The 20881-nt window shown below is 40.3% G+C and overlaps 1 long non-coding RNA gene across 1 annotated transcript; it reads left to right on the top strand.

Annotated features, from left to right (window-relative positions):
• Positions 1-16134: 16134 nt before the first annotated feature.
• LOC138991444 (uncharacterized) lies at positions 16135-19652 on the top strand. The gene is made up of 3 exons (XR_011467387.1): positions 16135-16399; positions 17147-17339; positions 18577-19652. It is a non-coding gene; the product is annotated as an uncharacterized lncRNA (long non-coding RNA).
• The last annotated feature ends 1229 nt before the right edge of the window (positions 19653-20881 follow it).

The following is a 20881-nucleotide window of genomic DNA, read 5'->3' as shown; positions in this document are numbered from 1 at the left end:
ACCAAATGGATTACAATTACAAACCAATGAAGAAAAATAAATCCACTTCAGTCAGAATTTAGTATGATTATGTCAAGCCTCAATTAACATCAATATACCAATTTGATGGCTGCTCTAATCATCAGAAAAGCATATTTTTTTCTCAGGTACTTGTGAGATTTTTCCACATATACTTTTTTCCATAACGCTTTTTCAAAAATAAGCCTATATGGTTTTTCCAAAAAGGTGTAAGAAAGATAGTCTTCCAATATATTAGTCAGAACAAAGCCGAAAACAGCTCTGTATACTTCAAATGGTAAAATCACCTATTTAAAGTTTAAAAATATGGTCAAATTGATCTTTCACATTTGTAATTCAGTGGTAGTATTTATACTATAACTTGAGCAAAATTGTTATTAGAAGCATGGTAGTGAAATAGCGTGTGAGTACGTCTAAATTTTTTAAAAACTTATCATCCTGGCTTTACAAAAGAAGAAGAATTCTCAGGTGAGTAAAATCACTCATTATCACATATCGTCTATGTGGTGGAAACAGATTTGAACTCATGTTGAATTAGGAAAAATATATCCCTTTTTGTATACATACAGACGATGCCCTAACTGTCCAAGAGCCAGCTGCTTCCTTAAAATATAATGTTTTCTTGTCTAAATAAATCTCTAACTTGGTGGATCTACTTTCTTTTCCCAGGTCAGTTCCTTTAACACCATCCTAATTCTGAACTCGTAGATTTTCCAGGGACTCCAAGATTTTCACAAAGAACAGCAACTGCAGCGGGAGTGGAGCACCCAGGCGGTCTGCAGCGGTGTCCATCCATGTGACTATTTCCTGCGCCAGCACAGTGCCATAGGTGGGAAGGCAAAAACCCTCATTAAACAGCTATAACTAAAGAGAATCAAATTCACACAATTCACAATCAGAACTATACATTAAGTGAGCCATCAAAGCTGAAAGCACTGGAAGAGAAAAATCCATCACAAAGGAAGTACTATCTTTTAAAAATTAGATTTATCTATGTATCTAATCTGAAGTCTATTACCTCCCAGCATCTGCTCCATGGTTTCGTCATGAATCCTTGGCTGGCTCAAAAGCCTCAAATTGGTAACAATCCAAATCCATCAACAGTAGAATGGATTAAAATTTATGGCATATTTATACTGTGGAATATTATGCAACTACTGACAATAAAACAGATGAATCTTACATAATGTTGAGCAAAGACAGAAAATCAGAAGAATAATTCATTGTGATATTCTTGACACAAAGTTAAAAGCAGGCAAACTAAACAATGGAAGAGCAAGAAAGAAAAGACAGGAAATGATTCCCATGAGGTTACAATGGTGATTGCCCTTTGGTTGCAGGAAGAGGATTGCAGTTCCATAAGGACACATAGGAGAGGTGGGATGGGGGTTCAGGTGTTGGTAATGCTCCATTTCTTGAGTTGTTTGGTGGTTACACAGAAAGTCAATCTTTCTCCTTTTATTAACACATACATAGGTGCTATGCTCTTTCATGAAAGTTATTTTATATTTCACACTGTAAATTGCTTAATTTTCCAAACTGCAGGACTGTCTTCCCATAATTTGATTCTACAAAGCTATGGAAAGGAAAGAAAAAGAAGTACATTACTAAAAATATTCCCAAGGCAAAGATAATGAACTGTGTCTCTGTTCTCTCCCCTAGATTCTAAGTTGCATCTGGGCTTTTGGTTGCAATTCTTAACCCACGGTGGACGTTAAATAAATATTTGATGATGTTGAGTGCTTAAGTGATGATTTATGTAAATATCAGGACCTGCTGCACAGCACATATTCTCGTGGCATAGTTTTAAATTGACCAGAGGTATCTCACTCTGGTGTGTCTGAGATGAAGTGTAAAATATAGGAAAGTCCCATTAACTTGTCAAGTTGACAGAGTTTGGGAGTTTATTTAGCTGTGGCAAAGCCACATATGTGCAAAATGAGCATCCTCCTATATGGTCAGGGTCTGCAAATAAGCACATTTAAGAAGGGCAACTTGGAAATATTCATCAAAAGCCTTCACAATTCATCAAAAGCCTCTTAGATATTATGTTTCTAAGAATCTTTAAAAAGTGGTCATGGAGTTTGTATGCCAACATTTAACTACAAGGATGTTTGGGTTAGCGCTGTTTGCCAGAGTCAAAAATAGGAAGCAACAGAAGTGTCCAATGATACGGTAGTTGCTAAACACATTGTGGTTGCCCCTTCAATGGAATTCCATGCAGCTGTTAAAACTGACGTCACAGAGAATAATTTTAAAACATGAAAATATTCATAATATACTGTTACTTTTAAAATCCTGTTACAGAGCTCTGTGAATAATTTTAGATAGATGATAGACGGATGAATGGATGGATAGATAGATAGAACCAAACCACTCCCAAATTTAGTAGCCAAAACAACTAGTGTATTCTGTTTCTTTTTCAGTGGTTGCCTGAGATGACAGGACTAAAGAAGCAATTCTTGTGTTACTCTCAATTTGGAGAATACTACATCCCCTGGAGGAGGAAATGGCACCCACTCCAGTATTCTTACCTAGAAAATTCCATGGACAGAGGAGCCTGGCAGGGCTCCATAGGGTCTCAAAGAGCTGGACACGACTGAGCAACCGAATATGCATGCGTGCACACACACACAGGCAACCAACTCATCTTGCTACGCTCAGGACTTTCTCAGTTGTAGCTCAGGACATCTACATCCTGAGATGTAGGACATCTACACGTCCAGGATACTCTCCTGAGTCCTGGACAAACTGGGACAGTTAGTCTCAGACTAGCTGCCAAAGATGTACACCCAAAATGACAACGATGACTCTAGGTGATGAGATTATGGGTGAAATGTATTTGCTTTTATATGACTTTTCTACATTTTCTACATTATATGATATGCTTTGAAAACAAAAATGAAATTTTAAACTAAAACTCTATTACCTATAATTCCAAGCATTTATAACAATTTAAATTCAGCAGCCAGTTGAGGTTTTCTTTTGTACCACATTAGAAAGAAAGTGAATGGTACAAATAAGACTGTCTGGAAGATGTTTAAGACCTTCCAGTCTGGGTCAGCAGTTCCAAGTCTTATTTCCTGCCCCACCCGAGTGCAGGTATGACACACTCCATCAGTAATCCACTCACCTGGCAGCGATTCTAAACCAGGTGCAGGAGGGTGGAGGGCTGTCAGGTTCACAAAGCCCCCAAATTGAGTCCAGTATGTTCTGGCTCATGTCTGTTCAGCAATAATTAAAGCATTTTATAGTCAGTTTTATCTATTTTTATATTAAAAGTTTTAAAGTAGGTCTTACTATTCATATCAAAGTTCTTCCTTCTTAGTTTAAATTTATGAAATTTTACTCTACTTAATGCACTAGCACATTCTAAGACTCATGTCCCATAATACAAGAATAAAGAAAAAGGTAATGTTTTAGGTAGACTGCAGTGAGAACTTCTGATGTTTCTTTCATATGGTCTAGCATCCTTACTATATACAGTCTTCTTTCATCAGTTTGAAATTATCCTGTTTGTGTTATTCATGAGCTAAGCAGCCACAGGCTAGACTTGTTTCCTTTCTATAATGAATGGTCTTTTAAGTCGAAGCAGTACAACTTGTTGATGACATGGGTGCAGAAATAGAGATAATAAACTTCACCTAGCATAATCCTCTCTTAGCAACAACCTTCAGCCTTGTTTCTCTCTCCTTCTCTCTGAATTATGTGTGCACACACATATACACACATGATTTCGTTTTCTGGAAACTTGACTTTCCACACGAAGACTTCCCCCATAAGAGATTCCCTAACATCTTAAGATGAATGCAGTAAGAAGTGAAAGATAAGCTGTGATGAGGAGGAATTAGAAACAGGTATAATATTCTGAAATTCTACCAGTGAAACCAGGGAACTAATCATTCTACAGAATGTGAGCAATGTGATGCTAAGTGTGATCTGTTCAGAATCAGCTATTTCTCATCCTCTGCCAGCAAGTCCACATACAATTACTGCATGTCAATAATTTAAAAACTAACAGCAATGTTGTTCCTTACTAGCAAGGCTACACAAGTCTTACCTCTGTGGCAAAGACATATTCAACATTTAAAAATGGATGGTTCTCTTCTCCAAGGTTCAAGAAAGACTTTCACTCCAGATGCACTGTTGGGTTCACTGGGGTTATATCCTTATTGCCCAGGCAATAAAAGGTTAAATTAGAAAATGGGTATTATTTTAAGCTGACACTCCCTCCTGGAGTTTTATTTTACACTGCCCTCTCTTACGGATTTAATTTCCACTAATATGGAAAACAGATCCTAGCGCTCTGGAAAGGAACAAACGGAGGAAAGGTATCTCCTTCCGTGTGGGCTTTGGCAGAATAGTCTGGGCTTGTTCAGGCCTGGCCCCTCAACCTCCTAAGGTCTCTGATTTGAATCCCCTGCGGTTTGCTATGACCATAATGAGGTCTTAAGCATGGGGAAAACAACACTTTCAAAAGCAAGGAGCACTTTTGCTTTGTTTCACAAAAACCTTCTGAACAGCTCTCAGTGGATTAGCCTTATCCCTTTCCAGGTGGTGGCGGTGGTGGCTCAGATGATAGAGAATCTGCCTGCAATGTAGGAGACCGGGGTTCGATCCTTGGGTGGGGAAGATCACCTGGAGAAAGGAACAGCAACCCACTCCAGTATTCCTGCCTGGAGAATTCCACGGAGGAGCCTAGCGGGCTACAGTCCATGGAGTTGCGACAAGTCAGACATGATGGAGCAACTAACACTAACACTTTCCAGGTGGTGGGTTGACACATTGGAGGGGAAGGCAGTTGAGCCCTAAACTGAACCACTTTATGAAGCTTATCCTATATGCCCTTAAACTTTGGGTCATGTGAATTACATGTAAGTAGGATTCAGACTGTGAAAGGTGACACAAAGTCAGTAGAGAGGAGAAGGGCAAAATGTTGGTTTCCTTTATAAGAGACTTTCAAAATAAGTGTTATTTTCTTGGATTGAGCTTCTATATCTCTAGATATTTCAAGACACATACATCTGGGTGCCCCTCCACGCACCCCCCACCCCCACCCCCAGCCACAGCCCACCATATTCATAGATTCCACATCCTTGGATTCAACCAACCATGGATGATCCTGTAGATGCTGAACCCTGATGCAGAGGGCCAACTATTCTAGGGCATTTTATAAAAGGGACTCGAGCACCTGGGAATTTTTTTGGTTGGGGGGCGGGCAGGATTGGCAGGGAGAGAGCTAGGGGGTGGTCCTGGAACCCATTCCCCCCACTCCATCCCCTGCTGCAATACTGAGGATCATTTTATTTGCTGTTTTGCAAGATCATATGATTTTAGAGTTGAAAAAGATCTTATAGATCGCCTATATCAGTAATTCACAACAGATGCACGAAGGAATCATTAGGTGAGCTTTGTCAAAATACAGATGCTCAGGGGCCAGGACATCTATGTTTTGAACAAGCTCCACCCCAACATTTGACACTGGCTCATCTAGCCTCAGGTCCTGTCTCTTGCAGGCACCTACATACATTTACTGAGAGACCATTCCTCACTGGCTCTCCAGAACAACTTCAAGAAATGTGAAATAATATTGGACAGCTGGTAAATAGTGGAAGTTCACAAAGCAATCTAATGTTCAGGATATGTCTTTCTTCCTGTGTATGTATATGCCTGATGAGATCTTCTTGATATGACTAAACAAATAGAAAATTATTCTTTAAGTAAACAGGAAATGTATGAATTGCTTTATGGTTTAGTTTTATTTTTGTTACATGAGAATTTGTTCACTGATCAGGGTTTGCTAAGCATGCCATACTTGGATAAATAGCAAGATTTGTGAATATCATCCAGGCTTTCTTTTATTTACTACACACTTTTAATCAATTTGGATATTCCAACTTATGTAAATCAGAACAGGAGAATCCTAAACATTTTGATAATTGTCCAATTATCCTTTCCATCTATGGATAATGATTAGCATTTGATGTTTACTTTTAATAAAGATATATGCCACTCAACTGACTATAGTTCTTGACTATGTTAAGCCTTGTATCAATTCTGAAAAATATGAGAATTAAATTTTTGTTATGTAAATTAGCAATTATTTAACTTAATAAATGTGAATTTAAACACACAGAACATGTGTTTTGTGGTTACAACTTGCTGATCTGACAAGAGCTGTTAGTCATTTCAGCAGAAAGCCCATCTGTGCATCTCTGAGCTGAAAGTTTTCATTGCCATTTATGATCTGGCCTCTACTCACTCTTTCCAAAACAACAAACTCCCCCTCCACCCCCCTCATTGTAACGCTGCCTTTCCAGTGTTCAAAGGCCACATACATACTTTGAGAAGAATGTGATTATACAACGCTGACACTTGACTAGCTCTTCTTTTGACAATCTATAAAAGTTTTATGAATTTTTGTTGCTTTTATTTGAAATAAATATAGTAAAAGTCCATATGAGAACCACAACTGACTTTTCCAGGGATTCAGTAATATTGCAGATTAAATCACATCCCCAGGGGCTGCAGGCGTGTAAAGTGAGCTCTCTCATTGTGACGCTGGAACCCAGTAACATGGGTGTTTTCTCATCTCCGGACAATAGGTCACAATGGAATTCTACTGTCTCAGCACTGGTTGCCTTATACTACAAGTCCTGGTTAAGCACAGGCTTAGAGCTGAGCCTGATTTTCCTGACCATTAGCTCTTTAGGGTTGCCTTTAGAGCTGTGGACCAGGAGATCACAGAAACCTGCAAAAGAGCAGTGTATTTCCTTTTTTATATAACATCCATACAGGACACAAAGTCTGTTAGCACAAATCTCCTCAGATTTCTGCCTCCTCCTATCCTTCAAAGTAACCTAAATAATGACAGCCAAGTGTGAGCAACTAAGCTCTGCTAATAACCAAGGAACAGCCCCAGAAGAATGTGCTTTTCTACTGGTGGTTTGGTTTTCTAATTGTGACCTCCTAGAGATCCTAGTGTCAGGATGTGGAATCCTGACACTAAACCTGGGTTCATGGGCCAAAGGGTAAGGAGGGAAGCACCATATGAGGTGAGTTACAGAATGCTTTGCAATATCCCTCAGTCATAACTCCTACCCTGGTGTTACATATTGTTTTCCTTCGTGAGGGAATCTGGAGAAATTCTTTCAAAAATGCTATCACTGAGTAGTGCCCAGTGGAAAAAAGTATGGAGATTTCTCGAAAATTAGAATTACCATACAATCCAACTAATCCACTTCTGGGCATTTTTATCCAACGAATTTGTTGTTATTTGGTCGCTAAGTCGTGTTTGACTCTTTGCAACCCTATGGACCGTAGCCCACCAGGCTCCTCTGTCCATGGGGTTCTCCTGGCAAGAATACTAGAGTGGGTTGCATTTCCTTCTCCCGGGGATCTTCCTGGACCAGGGTTTGAACCTGCATCTCCCGCACTGGCAGGCAGATATTTTTACCATTGCGCCACCAGAGAAGCCCATTCAAAGAATACAAAAACACTAATTTGAAAAGATACATGCACCCCTATGTCTATTGTAGCATCGTTAGCATAATTTACAATAGCCAAGATATGGAAACAACCTAACAACGGATGAATGGATAAAGAAGATGTGCATATATGTATGTATGTGTGTGTGTGTGTGTGTGTGTATATATATACACACATATATGCATATATAAAATCTTGAAGCAGTTAATTATTAAGAAGTCAACAAGAAGAGAATAACATAAAACAATTCTAAGCCAAGGCAATAATATAAATAATTAAACTATTAAAATGCATAGAAGTAGGAGGTCAAGACAATTTAATGGAAGAAGAATTTCCTGTTCAACAAATGGTCTAAAACTGAAAATCCACAAGCAAAATAAGAATTTGGACTCCTAACTTTACATCATACACAAAAACTAACTCAAAGTGAGTCATACACTTAAATGAAAGTTCTAAAATTATAAAACTCTTAGAAGAAAATTCAGCAATAAATTTCTGTGATGTTGGGTTAGGCAATGACTTCTTAGATATGATACCCAAAGCACAAACTGTCAAAGAGAAGATTGTTAAGTCAGACTAACCCACAATGAAAAGCATTTGAATTTCAAAGGACACCATCAAGAAAATGAAAAGGCAACCCACAGACTGAAAGAAAATATTTGCAAATCATATATCTGATAAGGGACTACATAAAGAATTCTTACAACACAATAATTATAAGACCCATGAAGCTGTAGCCCACCAGGCTCCTCTGTTTGTGGAATTCTCCAGGCAAGAATACTAGAGTGGGTAGCCATTCCCTTCTCCAGGGGATCTTCCTGACCAAGGGATCAAACCCAGGTCTCCCTGCATTGCAGGCAGATTCTTTACCTCTGAGCCACCAGGGAAGCCCCAATTAAAAGACAAATGACCTAATTTAAAAGCAGGCAAAAAAACTGAATAAACATTTCTCTAAAGAAAGTAAATGTATGTCTAATGAGCATATGAAAAGATACTCGAAATCATTACTTTTTAAGGAAATGTAAAGCAAAATCACAGTGAAGTATTACTTCACATGTAGGATGGCTACAATAAAAAAGACAACAACACACGTGAGGGAGGATGTGGAGAAACTGGGATCCTCACACATTACCAGTGGGAATGTAAAATGGAGCAGCAGACACTCTGGAAAAGTTTGGCAATCCCTCAAACTGCTGAGCATATAGATAGCATATGACCAAGCAAGTCCAATCCTAGGGCTATACTCAAGAGAAATTAAAACCTATATCCAACCAAAGCTTGTACACTAATGTTCATAGCAGCGTTATTCATAGCAACCAAAAACTGGAAACAACCCAAATGTCCTTCAAATAATAAATGGGTAAATAAAGTGTCATACAGCGTATTCAATGAAACATTATTTGGTCATAGAAATGAATGAAATACTGACACATGCTACATACTACACCAAAAACATTATGCTAAGTGAAGGAAACCCACACACACACACACAAAACACATATTGTAAAATACTACGTATGTTAAATATTCAGAATAGATAAATGTGTAGAAGGAAAAAGTAGTTTAGTGGTTGCCTAAGGCTGGGGGGTGAGATGGGGAGAACGGGGGTAAGATGAGAAATCACTGCTAATGTGTTCAACGTTTGTTTTGGAGGTGATAAAAATATTCAAAAATTGCGTCAAAGTAATGGTCCCACAACTCTGTACACATACACTGAATTGTACACTTTAAGCAGGTAAACGTAACGGTATGTAATTATGTCTCAATAAATTTGTTGAAAATACAAAGGAGTGACCATATAATTTGTTATCCAAACCAGGACACCTTTGAAAGTGCTAAAATGGTTCAATGAGACAGGACCCCAGGACAGATATAAACCTAGACTGTGCCAGGCAAATGGAGATGCAAGGTCAGTCTAAATTTTAATAACTGGCTGGGATTAGGATTTATGGAGGGGACGGAGAGAAGAAAAGGCTAGAAAAGTAGAATACGACCAGACTGTGGAGAGCCTTGAATGTCATGACATGCTAACGGATATGGTCGGGGCGGGGGGAGGGAGATAATTTTAGCAACCATACAAAAATTAATTTTAGAAGTATAATAACTGGGCATAAAACTAGTGAGAGAATGTTTCCCTAGTCAAGATTAAGAGACAGTAAGGACATTTAGGACACAGGGTGCAGGGCTGACAATAAATGGACAGACTAGGGAAACACATGGGCTTAGACAGTTTAAAAGCATTTCCTAAAGAAGAGTTCCAAAAACAAAGCACAAGAATCTTCAGTAACAGCAGCATCCCTGAATAAGAATAGAGCTCTCCAAAGTCATTTCTGTAGAAGGCAAACACATTATGTTACCTTTGTCTCCTACAAACCCTGCACATGCGCTGGACTGGACCTCTGCAGGCCAGGGCGTGCACCCTGAGTGTATTTGCTGTTTTAAAAAATTGTTTTCTGTTCAAAACTGACCTGCTCTGTTCATTTTCTGCATAGGAGGCTGTTTTCTCCTGCCAGAGAAACGGAGGAAAAGCAAGAAAACCATGGTCCAGCTGGGTAAGTTGGCTTCGTTTGTTTGTTGTTCGTTTTTGATTGACAGTGGCTTAAAACTCAGCTGTCTCCAGCAGTTTAAAAAAATGCACAGACATTGGTTGGAGCGAGAATAAACTTCCATGGCTATGGTTCTAGGTAACCTTTTAAAAACATACCTATTTTTTTTTAATTTACCAGGTTTAAAAATTAAATAATTTCATGATAATGTAAAACAAGTTTTGTCATCCTTATACACTATTAATGACTTTACCTGAAACACACTGTAGCTAAGGGCTCATGGAAGTGGCTAAACAACCTCAAAGCATGCCTTAAATCAGATCACCTGAGTACTTATTAATTGAAAGCCAGAGGATAGAAGTAAAAATTATTAACTACTCCCCCAGCAGATAGGGATCAGGGGCTAGAGAACTGGAAAGAAACAGAAGAGAAATCAATGAACCAAATCATCTCCCTGCTTCCAACTTCAGGGCTATGGAATGAAATCTTTGCCCCAGGGGCTCATAAACCCCTTGGCTTAAATTAGAAAGTTTAGACTCTATTGCCAGTAAAAAAGAAAAAAAAAAGACACTAGAGACTTGAACAAGGCCAAAAACAAAATGACGATGATTTTAATCCCATAATACAAACACGGGGATGAGAAAGGCTGATGACACAGTGAACACTAAGCCCAGACTCCCCCGAGGTTATGGCCCTCTCTTTATAATCAGAGTTCGGGGTAGTGTGCAGCGTCCCACACTAGATAAACAACAGAAGATTAATCATGCAAAAAGCTCGAATGGTTTGTGTAAAATTTATGGATGTTTAGAAGGTCCCACAAAATAAATTTTCAGACAAACTGAGCTAAAGATATATTTCCCTGTTACCAGTTGAAAGTATAAGGAAAGTCTGTGGAAATGGTATAGTAGCCAGCTGTTTCTCAAGAAAATGGGATGAATTTGTTCTCAAATACTAGGATCAGACAAAGGGAAAAATATCTCACTCATAATATTCCATCTAACACTGAAATGGTATATGAAAGATACTGCCTATCTCCATGAGGGAGTTTTAAAAGATAAGTTAGCTTGTTGGACAGGTCATCTTTTCCCAGGAAAGGAAGAGCGCATAATGAAATGAGAAACATGAGTCCCTGAATTTTGTCATGAGGAAGTAGAGTGATCAGCGTAAAAATGTGGCTATACCTTGACACTAGTTTTTGATGTGGTGTTCTTCTTATCTGGTTATTTTTTTATTACCTGATTACTCTTAAACTAGCAACTAACCAACTTCATGATGAGAATATAGTGAGGAACAGTTCTGTTTTTTCAAAATTAATTTCAGATAACTACTCCAATTAAAACTCTCACTGGATTTTTGTATTAAAACATCAATAAAACACTTGATACCAAAATGTTCATAGGAAAATAAACACAGACAAAACACTGAGAATATTCTGGTAAATGAAGGAGGAAATGGCAACCCACTCCAGTATTCTTGCCTAGAAAATTCCATGGACAGAGGAGCCTGGCAAATTATAGTCCATGGGGCCGCAAAGAGCTGGACACCACTGAGCATGTGCATGTGTATGCGTGTGCACACACACACATATACACATTCTGGTAAAGAAGTGGCTGAAGAAGTCTAAACTGGTGTGTTACTGATGCAGGAATGGATGTGTAAATCAAGATGACACAATGGAAAACTGAAATTACATCCAACTATTTGTAAGAATGTAATATATGACAAAGTAAGCTCCTCACACAAGGGAGTAAGGAAGGATTTTTTGAAAATAATGCTGGAATAAACATATCAAGTAAGGAAAGAGTCATTGTGACCTATACCTTACCCCACATAACAAAATAATCTGTAAGTGAATTTATAGAGAAAATGGCAACCCACTCCAGTATTCTTGCCTGGAAAATCCCATGGATGGAGGAGCCCGGTGGGGCTACAGTCCATGGGGTCAACTTGGCGACTGAATACACACACACATACATTCATTCAACAAACAGCATCAAGGGCCAACTCTATGCTGGGTGTGCAAAAATGAAAGACCCAGTTCCAGCCTTACGGTGCTCACAGTAGGATGGGGAACAGGGTAAGTAAACAGAAAATTACAGAATAACCTGACAAACGGAGGGAAGTTCAAGTTGCCTGTTCCACCTAGGATGAATGGATAGGTAGAGGTTAGCCTTGGGACGATACAGCAACATTTAGAAGTGTAGATTACTCCAAAATTCCAAGCACTCTGAGACCGGAGCACCAAGTATGTGCATCGTGTTGGGGAGAGAGGGTAAGATCACAGGAGCAGGAAGACAGGGTGGGCACAGCCAAGAGACTCTAGGGATCCAGGCCAGAGTCAGCTGACCCATCGCCTCTCTTTCTATGAAATCCGAATTGTATCTTTAAACCTCTAGCGATACAGGGAAGGATCTGAAGATAAGGAAGTGGCATGATCAGGTATGTGGTTTAGAGAGTTCACATTACAGCAGTGTGCCAGAAGTTTTAAGCAGAGAGCACGCTATTTGCTACGAGTTCAGCTGGAAAGGGCTTGGCAGCTTTTCCGGGAGGAAGGGAGGAGAGGCTGAATTAAAGCAGGGCAGCAGGGAGGGAAATGGAGGAAGGGAGGAGCTATTTAGGGAGTGAACTTGATAGTCCTGAATTACCACATCTCTAGCATTTTCATCTGAGCTGGATGGAGGTCCTATTCACCAGAAGAGAAAATTGAAGTGGGAGGTAGGTTTGGGAGTGAAAGGTGATAAGTGCAATTTTGGACACACGGAGTTTGAAAAGCTTGTGGGACGTCCAAAGGGAGAGGTTCATTTACAAACCTGGTTTTGTGCACTGGAGGGTCTCAATGATAGGAGTAGGAGGCATTTATACACTATATTCATTTAAAAATAAATAAATGATGAATACCTACTACATCCTGAGCTCTGTTCTAGGCTCTGAAGATACAGCAAAAAACAGAAGAGACAAGGGCCCTGCTCCAACATGGCCTACATTCTAATGGTGTGAGTGGGTCAAGAGTGGAGAGGCAAGACAATTATCAGTGATATATATGTTAGTTATAATAGTATCTGTGAAGAAAGATAAAGATACTAGACAGTGATTGAGTACAGGTAGGACAGGTGAGGCAAGTAAGATTCCCAGGGAAATGTGTAAGGAGGCACACATTCTCAGGTGTGACCCTGAACCTGCCTCCTGTGTGCCCTGGACACCTTGCTTGCCTGCCTTATTCTTGTCTGACCCTGACTGGATACCAGATATTTTCTACGGATAACCAGGGAAGCTTTATTTGAAAGGTGACATTTGAGTAGAGAACCAAATAGAGAAATAAGCCAGGTATCCTCAATCCAGGGAAAGAACATTCTAAGTGGAAAGAACCACATGTGCAAAGGCCCTGAGGCTGGAGGACACGCAGTGCGTTTAAGAAAGGTCTCCTAGAAATCTCACCAAGGAGAATACCCAGAAGAAATGCGAACCAAAGACAGAACCCCTATGAGAGCACAGTATGGGAAAAGAGTCTGCAAGGAAAGGGCAAAGAGCCTGCAAGGAAGACTAAGAAGGACAGGCCAGGGAAGTAGGAGAAAAGCCCCAGAGAGTTCTATCACCAAGGAGCAAGCTTCTCAAACAGGAAGCAGTTAATACTGTCAACCATTGCAGAGATCAGGTAGGACAACACCAATCTTATACCACTGGTATCTGGGAATGTATTCTGCTTGCAGCGGGAAACAGCTATGACTTGAAGAACTTTCCTAAGCTAAGTCTACACCCGAATAGAAATTTTGGTGCACACTTCTAAACAATCCTCTGTCTGGGATGGAAGGTCACCATAAAAACTTTCACTTCGGACAAACCCAAGTGATGCAGAAACTAAAGGTAACAGTTCAATTGGAACACCTTCAAGCCGATCACGATAGTCTCACAGGAATTGATTCATAACTAAAGCCTCTTAATTCATGTCCCAGCTGGCCAAATCCTCTCCTATAAATAGGGTCAGTTGCTGAAGTTCATTTCCCTATGATAATACATAGTCTCATTCTCTGATCTTCCACCGAGGCACAATACAACACATTGGACTTGAGAGCATCCTGATAATCCCCAATCTAGATGAATGGGCACCATTTACATGAATGAGCATGAAGCCACAGGTTCAACTTAAATCAAAACTCTTTGTTCCACGGGGCAGTTCTCTTTTAACTGCATTCCAGTGCTTTGGGGAACTTGTGGCTTCACAGTTTCATCACCAAAATTCACTTACCAACCAAAACGAAATGACAAACATCAGTGAGTATGTGGGGTTTCATGGTTTAATCAGAATCAGAGAGGGAGACCATCACTGTGATGAAGTCCAACAAAAGGCTCATTATATAAAATCAAAAGAAAGCCAAGAAACTGAACATGCTCAAGCTCACACCTGCCCATGGAATAATAATATTTTATTCTATTTCTCACCATTTGGAAGAAAAACCTGGAAAATCTTAAAACTCCAAGCAAAGCTCTCTTTTAACTTTTGAAATTCTAAACAAATTTGTTTACTGAGCAATGCTCAGGCATGTAAAAGCATTGCCCCACCCCACCCCCCACAGTTTTAATTAATTTCTAACAAGGTAACCTGAAACCAGTTTAGATAGGTTTTTCTTTAAAAACCATAAAGTGTAAGCTATACTGCTGGCTGACACCTTATTCTGGCTCTTTTCTGCTCTAAAATGGCTGAAGTAGAAATGAAGAAGGAATTCATAGTGAAGGATCAATTCATGGACTTGGGGTTTTGATACTTGGATAAGAAACAGAAGATCCTTGCACTTGGCCACTTAGAAAGCCTCTTGATGGTGGCAGAGATAGTAATTTAATTAATTCACAGGTCCAGGTGTTGTACGTATGTTGTCTATATTCTTAGAGCATGTCAGAAAAACTGGAGGGCAAAGACTCTGCAGTCATATGGCAGGTGAAAAACAGCTGGCTTGTAAGCATTTCACATAGTCAAATGTTTGCATTAGAATTACAGACCAAACAGACATCTGTCTCTTTATATAAATGTATTAAGATGCCCAAGATTTATACGCACCTCAAGATTAAAATACTTCAATAATCTATTTTCTAATGTGTTGGTTTCATCCTACCTTCAAAACCTCAAGCCAATAATCTGCTTCCTGTGTAATCTGTGCTTAAATGGAAAATTATCTGATTTTTTTACCAGCTATCCATTCAAAACTTTTCCTTTATCATCATCATATCATTTTGATATTTGGCAAAACTAATACAATAAAAAAAATTTCCTTTAATTGATTCGTATTACCATACATAGAAAGGTCCAGCAGGACCTCGACTGCCCCCTTTTAAACCAAAGCCAGAACCAGAAAGAGGTCAGATATGTGGAGAGTTTGCTGCTGTTGTTGCTTAGTCACTAAGTCACCGCCGACTGTGTTGCAACCCCACAGACTGTATCCTGGGTTTTGCTGATAGCTCAGATGGTAAAGAATCCACCTGCAATGCAGGAGACCCCATTTCGATCTCTGTATCACGAAGATCCCCTGGAGAAGGGCATGGCAACCCACTCCAGTATTCTTGCCTGGAGAATCTCATGGATGGAGGAGCCTAGCAGCTACAGTCCATGGGGTCGAAAAGTGTCAGACACAACTGAGCAACTAAGCACAGCACAGCACAGACTGTAGCCTGCCAGGCTCCTCTGATCACGGGACCTCCCAGGCAAGAATACTGGAGTGGGTTGCCATTTCCTTCTCTGGGATATCTTCCTGGACCAGAGATCGAACCCAGGTCTCCTGCATTGGCAGGTGTGTTTTTTACCACTGAGCCACCAGAGTAAGCCCATGTGGACAGTGGTTGACCTCGTTTTAGACTAAGGTGGGTTGGTTCCAATGTTTCCAAGTGCACTCCAAGACGAGATAAAAATGTAGTCCTGTTGTCAGGATGATCAGAAAATCCGTGTGGTGACACGTCAGCAAGCTCAAGGGCTCTGTAGGCAGTGCCTTCCACTTTTTCTAAGATACTGCAAGCATGTGCACTTTTACACAGGCTGATGTTGAACATCCTCTAAATTACAGCTGTGGAAGCCGAACCACGTGTGAGGCCCCGAGCCACAGCATCCTTCCGGCTCTGGAAACCCAAGTGGGTCACCCTTCACTATGCTTCTTGGCCCAAGAAGTCACTGCAAAGCAGCAGGTGGACTGGGAGCAGAGCATTCTCCCTTCACTCCCAATTGCAGGTGAAGCACCCTGAGGCCTTCGACTTTGATGCTTACTGTGAAAAAAGAAAGGAAGGGAGCCTCTGAAAAGAGACCTTGCAAGACTTTTAAGCAAATGTCCTCGGATGCACTCTGCCTAAGCTCAGAAGACACCAAAAAGGTAAGAGGGATCCTTACTGTAATTCAGCCAAACACAGCAAACTCACTCCCAACTATTACATTAAAAAAAAAAAAGCAGGGACGCTCAGGCCGGGCTGACCAGACCTAAGAGCATCTTCGGGTCTCTCCTGGACGATGCAACACGGGGGAATAATAACAGTTAAAAGAGCGGGGCCACTTTAGGTAAATGAAAGAAAACGCATTTCCATATTTTTAAACAAAGGGGTTCTGCACCATCTGTCCCTGTCTGGGTGCTCCCTACTCCACACTGAGAGGATTTGCAAGGGATTCAAGTGCACCTTATAGATTAAATAGTCACTCGGCTGCTTAAGCCCGGTTGCCCAGACAATGGCCGCGCGGAGCACCCCTTCCTCCTTCCTTCCTGTCGAGTGTTCTGCCTGACTACACAAACTCAATGCGCGCGGCTCCCCCGTTGCAAGAAGTGGACTTGACCGGAGCTAAAACCAACAAAGGCAGATTCTGGTGGGAGCTGCGGAAGCGCCGGGCACTGAGTCAACAGGCGGGTTTTATTGAAATGCAAATGGCGCGGCCGCGGCCCCGGCGCGCCACCTCCCGCCCCTTAACTTCTCAACCCCCGCGCCGCGCCGGCCTGAATGGGCCCATTGACGCGCCCGGCCGCCCGCCCCGCCGCGCGGTGGCCCGGCCGCCCGGGGGCCTCTGCGGGCGCGGGATGGGACCCGCCGGGGCGCTCAGGCCTCGCGAGCTTTTGTCATCGCTTTCATTTCAGCACAGCGTCATCGCATCCTCCCGCATCCTCATCTCCCTCGCTCCCAGACCCAGCCAGGTTGTCCGTGGCCTTAAATGCTGGTTCTCCCTATTACTGGGCTGCTGCGTTGAAAGCAAAAAACAAACAGAAGTCCCAAGTTCCACCGTGGTGGTTACCTCCTCCCCGCCGCAAGTATTTACTCACTTAACCTTAAGTATGTACTCACTTAAATCCTGTTCTCTTTAATCCAGGAGGAACCGGACAGATTTTTTCGGGTGCTAGGTAGTTTTTGGCTTAGAAGGAGGTAGGTCTCACCGATACTCCCTAAATGCTGAAATAAAAACAGATCCCATTTGCCATTTGGTTACTGCTTGCCTCTGTCCTCACGCCCCTAGTCCATTGTTTAACTTTGACTAGATAATATTAAGCTTGGGTGTTTTTTGTTTTGCTTTCCCCAAAGTTGAAAGTTAATACATGCATTGTTTAAACAGTGTTGGGGGGGTGCGGGTTGGAGGGAACACAGGTAAGTTTTTTTCTTCACAGAAATAAAAGGCTTAATTCAATTTTTAAAGCAAACTCTGAGTTACTAGCAATAACCTTAAAGCTAAACCTTTCTTAAAAGATCACTTGAAAACATAAGATAACCTTCTACCAGCTGCCTATTTAGCTGCTGTTTCAGACTGGTAAGTGTAACCGAGAACAAACCTGACTCCATGTTGATCCGCTTTCTTACCCCCAACATTGAGCTCTGTGCTGAGTCATGCTGACTCTGAGCCTTCCTGAAACAGCTATTACCTATAAGCTGAAATATACAGGATAGCCCCCTTTCAAGGCTCTGACATTTCAAGATATAGCACTTCCCCCATCATAATAGAGGTAAAAAGCTGCTGAACAAAAAATAATGATTGTGTTGTTTGAGGTTTTTAAAGCATTGCATCACATGGGGACAGCTGCAAGAACAAAGGAGTTTGCACCAAGAAGTTTGCAAGGACACCCTCTCCCCTTTTAGTGTATCAGAGGCCTGGATTCTAAATGGTTAAGATGGTTCTTTGGGCTGTTTTCTTGGCCTGCTGGCTTTCCAAACAGAGTCACTGTTCCCTGCCCCAACACCTCATCTCCTGATTTATTGGCCTGGCATGTGGCAAGCAGTACAAACACTCAGTACCATTAGGAAGTAAGGATTGATATAACACAATAAATATAATTAAGTAAATCCTTATTTTTCCCTCACTTTTGTAAATTCACCAGAGTGTAATCATATTTGAACATACCATAGATGTGTAATTCAGTTAACAGTGCAGATTATTTTTCTAAAAAGCAACTAAAGGAATATTTACTCTCTACCATCTTTGATTTTACATGAGAACTTTTCAAATTATTATGTCAAAGTAGACTTTAAAACAAGAAATTTCAAAGTTGATATAAAGTTAGAATATTTTATACTCCTGAAGGAACAGATACTTTGGCCATCTGATGCAAAGAAAGGACTCATTTGAAAAGACCCTGATGCTGGGAAAGACTGAAGGCGGGAGAAGGGGACGACAGAGGATGAGATGGTTGGATGGCATCACCATTCAACATGAGTTTGAGCAAACTCCGGGGGACAGTGAAGGACAGGGAAGCCTGGCGTGCTGCGGTCCGTGGGGTCTCAAAGAGTTGGAACTGAACTGAAGGAACAGATGTCTTCTGTCTTTTGTTTTTGTTGTTGTTGCTGTTGTTTTTGGTAGTGCCTCTTTATCCACCTACCCAACACATACACAGAGTTTTGGGCCTGTAATAAGTGATCAATAATTGTTGGATTGGATTGAGCTGAGCTGAGTAGATTTAAATTGAATAGAGCTGGACCTACAAAACACTCAGAATTGCACTAACAGCAGTAGCGTGATGGCATTTTTTCTGTGGTACATCTGATGGCTCTGTTTGCCCGGTGTGTCCATTTTCCCTTAGCATAGAACAGCACCTGATTTGCAACCAGAGGATCACCCTCCCCTACTCACTGTCCAAGGGATTCACATACATGGCTGCAAGGCCACAGCTAGTCCATAGGATACCTTTGTGCAAATTAAAGTCATACACCCCTTCCTCCAGGCAGAACACCAGGCTTGCCCAGCAAGTAGCTGGTGCTGCACTGCCTGGTCAGCTGGAAGTTATACATGGTTCACGATTAGCCTCAGTCGTTCTCATTTGCAGCAGTACACTTACTCACACTGGCCAATCAGCCCATTCAACTTCTCAGGCCACAGTAAAGAGTTTCAGAAACAGAAATGTGAACTGAGTTGAGCTTATGAAAGTTAGCCAGAGAACTTTAGCTGGAATTATAGAAATGAGGCATTCTTACTTTCTGGTGGAATGATTAAATGGCGGCATACAGATTTGGAGCTGCACTTGACTATCATCATCATCATCAATGAGGAAGAGTCAGCAAAAGGTGCATGAGATGGAATCAGTGACAGATTATGAATCGTATCCTATGAGTACCTGGATTCAGTCATGTCTGAATCAAATCACCTTTTCAGTTATGTTTAAAAGCCAATAAATTCTTTTTTTTGAATAAGCCAGTTTAATGATTCTCTGTCATTTATAAGCCCAAAAAAATCTTAACCAGAATGATTGTTATGGCAGGAAGAGATAAATCTTACAATTGATGGTATTTATGTAACTGAATTTATCTGGTATTTTGACATCAGTGCAGTTCATAATCCTTTCAGTAACAGGTAACTCAGTATAAATCAATCTTATAAACAACCATTGCCTTTTCTCCTTCAGTATACAATGCATTAAAATGCCTTTTCTTCTTCTTCAGTATATATTGCATTAAAATACATGAATGGATTTCTATTTTCTTTGGGGATTTGAAAATTTTCAGCAATGCCAATTGTTTAATACTGTCAGAGAACTAAATGGGGGTTTAGGTGGGAAGGTTGAAAATAACCCAAGGAGCTAATCCTCTTAAAATGTTTACTTTAGATTATAAGTAGAAGATATATGACACATTGAAATTGATTTTTAAAAATCTTTTCACCCCCATTGAGAAGTTTAATAAATTTGTCAAGTACCTGAATATATAAAAGAGATGATTACATAGATTATGAGAACTTAGAAAACAATAATCACTGAATAATAAATGGTAAGACTTCACTAAGAAGAATTTATACCAAATCAAAAGGATTTCTCAATTGATAACCATTGCAGCAATTTGTTCTTTGTTTCCGGAAATATTCAAATAGATGATAGAAGACGAATCATGTGTCAGGGGACAGTAGAAAGAATTCTGCCTTGCAGTGAAAAATTAGACTGGTTTTGAGGTTCCTTTTAATTTTCATATCCTGATTTTATGATTCTAAATTTGTAGATGTAGCAGATAGGAATTTGCCTCCCTGCCCCGAAATAATTACTATCTTATTATCAGTTTAAAATGTTATCATCATGCCCTCCCACTTAGCATTCATTCACAATTATCATTATATTACTCTGAAGTATGTTTATTTGGACCTGAAAAATTAAATCTTATCCAAAGAAGTATAACTACCTGAATTATTTCCAGTTTTTGCCCAAAGCTAAGTTCCTGTTGCTGTTTTCATTTTAAAATCTAAGAACAGAGGATTTATATATGAATGAAAATTAAAAGAAACTTCAATTCATTTTTCCTAGTTCCTGTTCTTTGTTATTCTTGGCTGTACCGTTGCCATACCTTAGAAGACTGAAAAAAAATGCCCTTAGTTCTTTGTTTTGTAAATATTGACTTCTTTCCTTGCT

Source organism: Bos mutus, chromosome 17 (genome assembly GCF_027580195.1).
Source record: "Bos mutus isolate GX-2022 chromosome 17, NWIPB_WYAK_1.1, whole genome shotgun sequence".
NCBI classification, from domain to species: domain Eukaryota; kingdom Metazoa; phylum Chordata; class Mammalia; order Artiodactyla; family Bovidae; genus Bos; species Bos mutus.
Note: the sequence above shows the minus strand (reverse complement) of the source record. Positions and strands in the feature narration are given on the sequence as shown.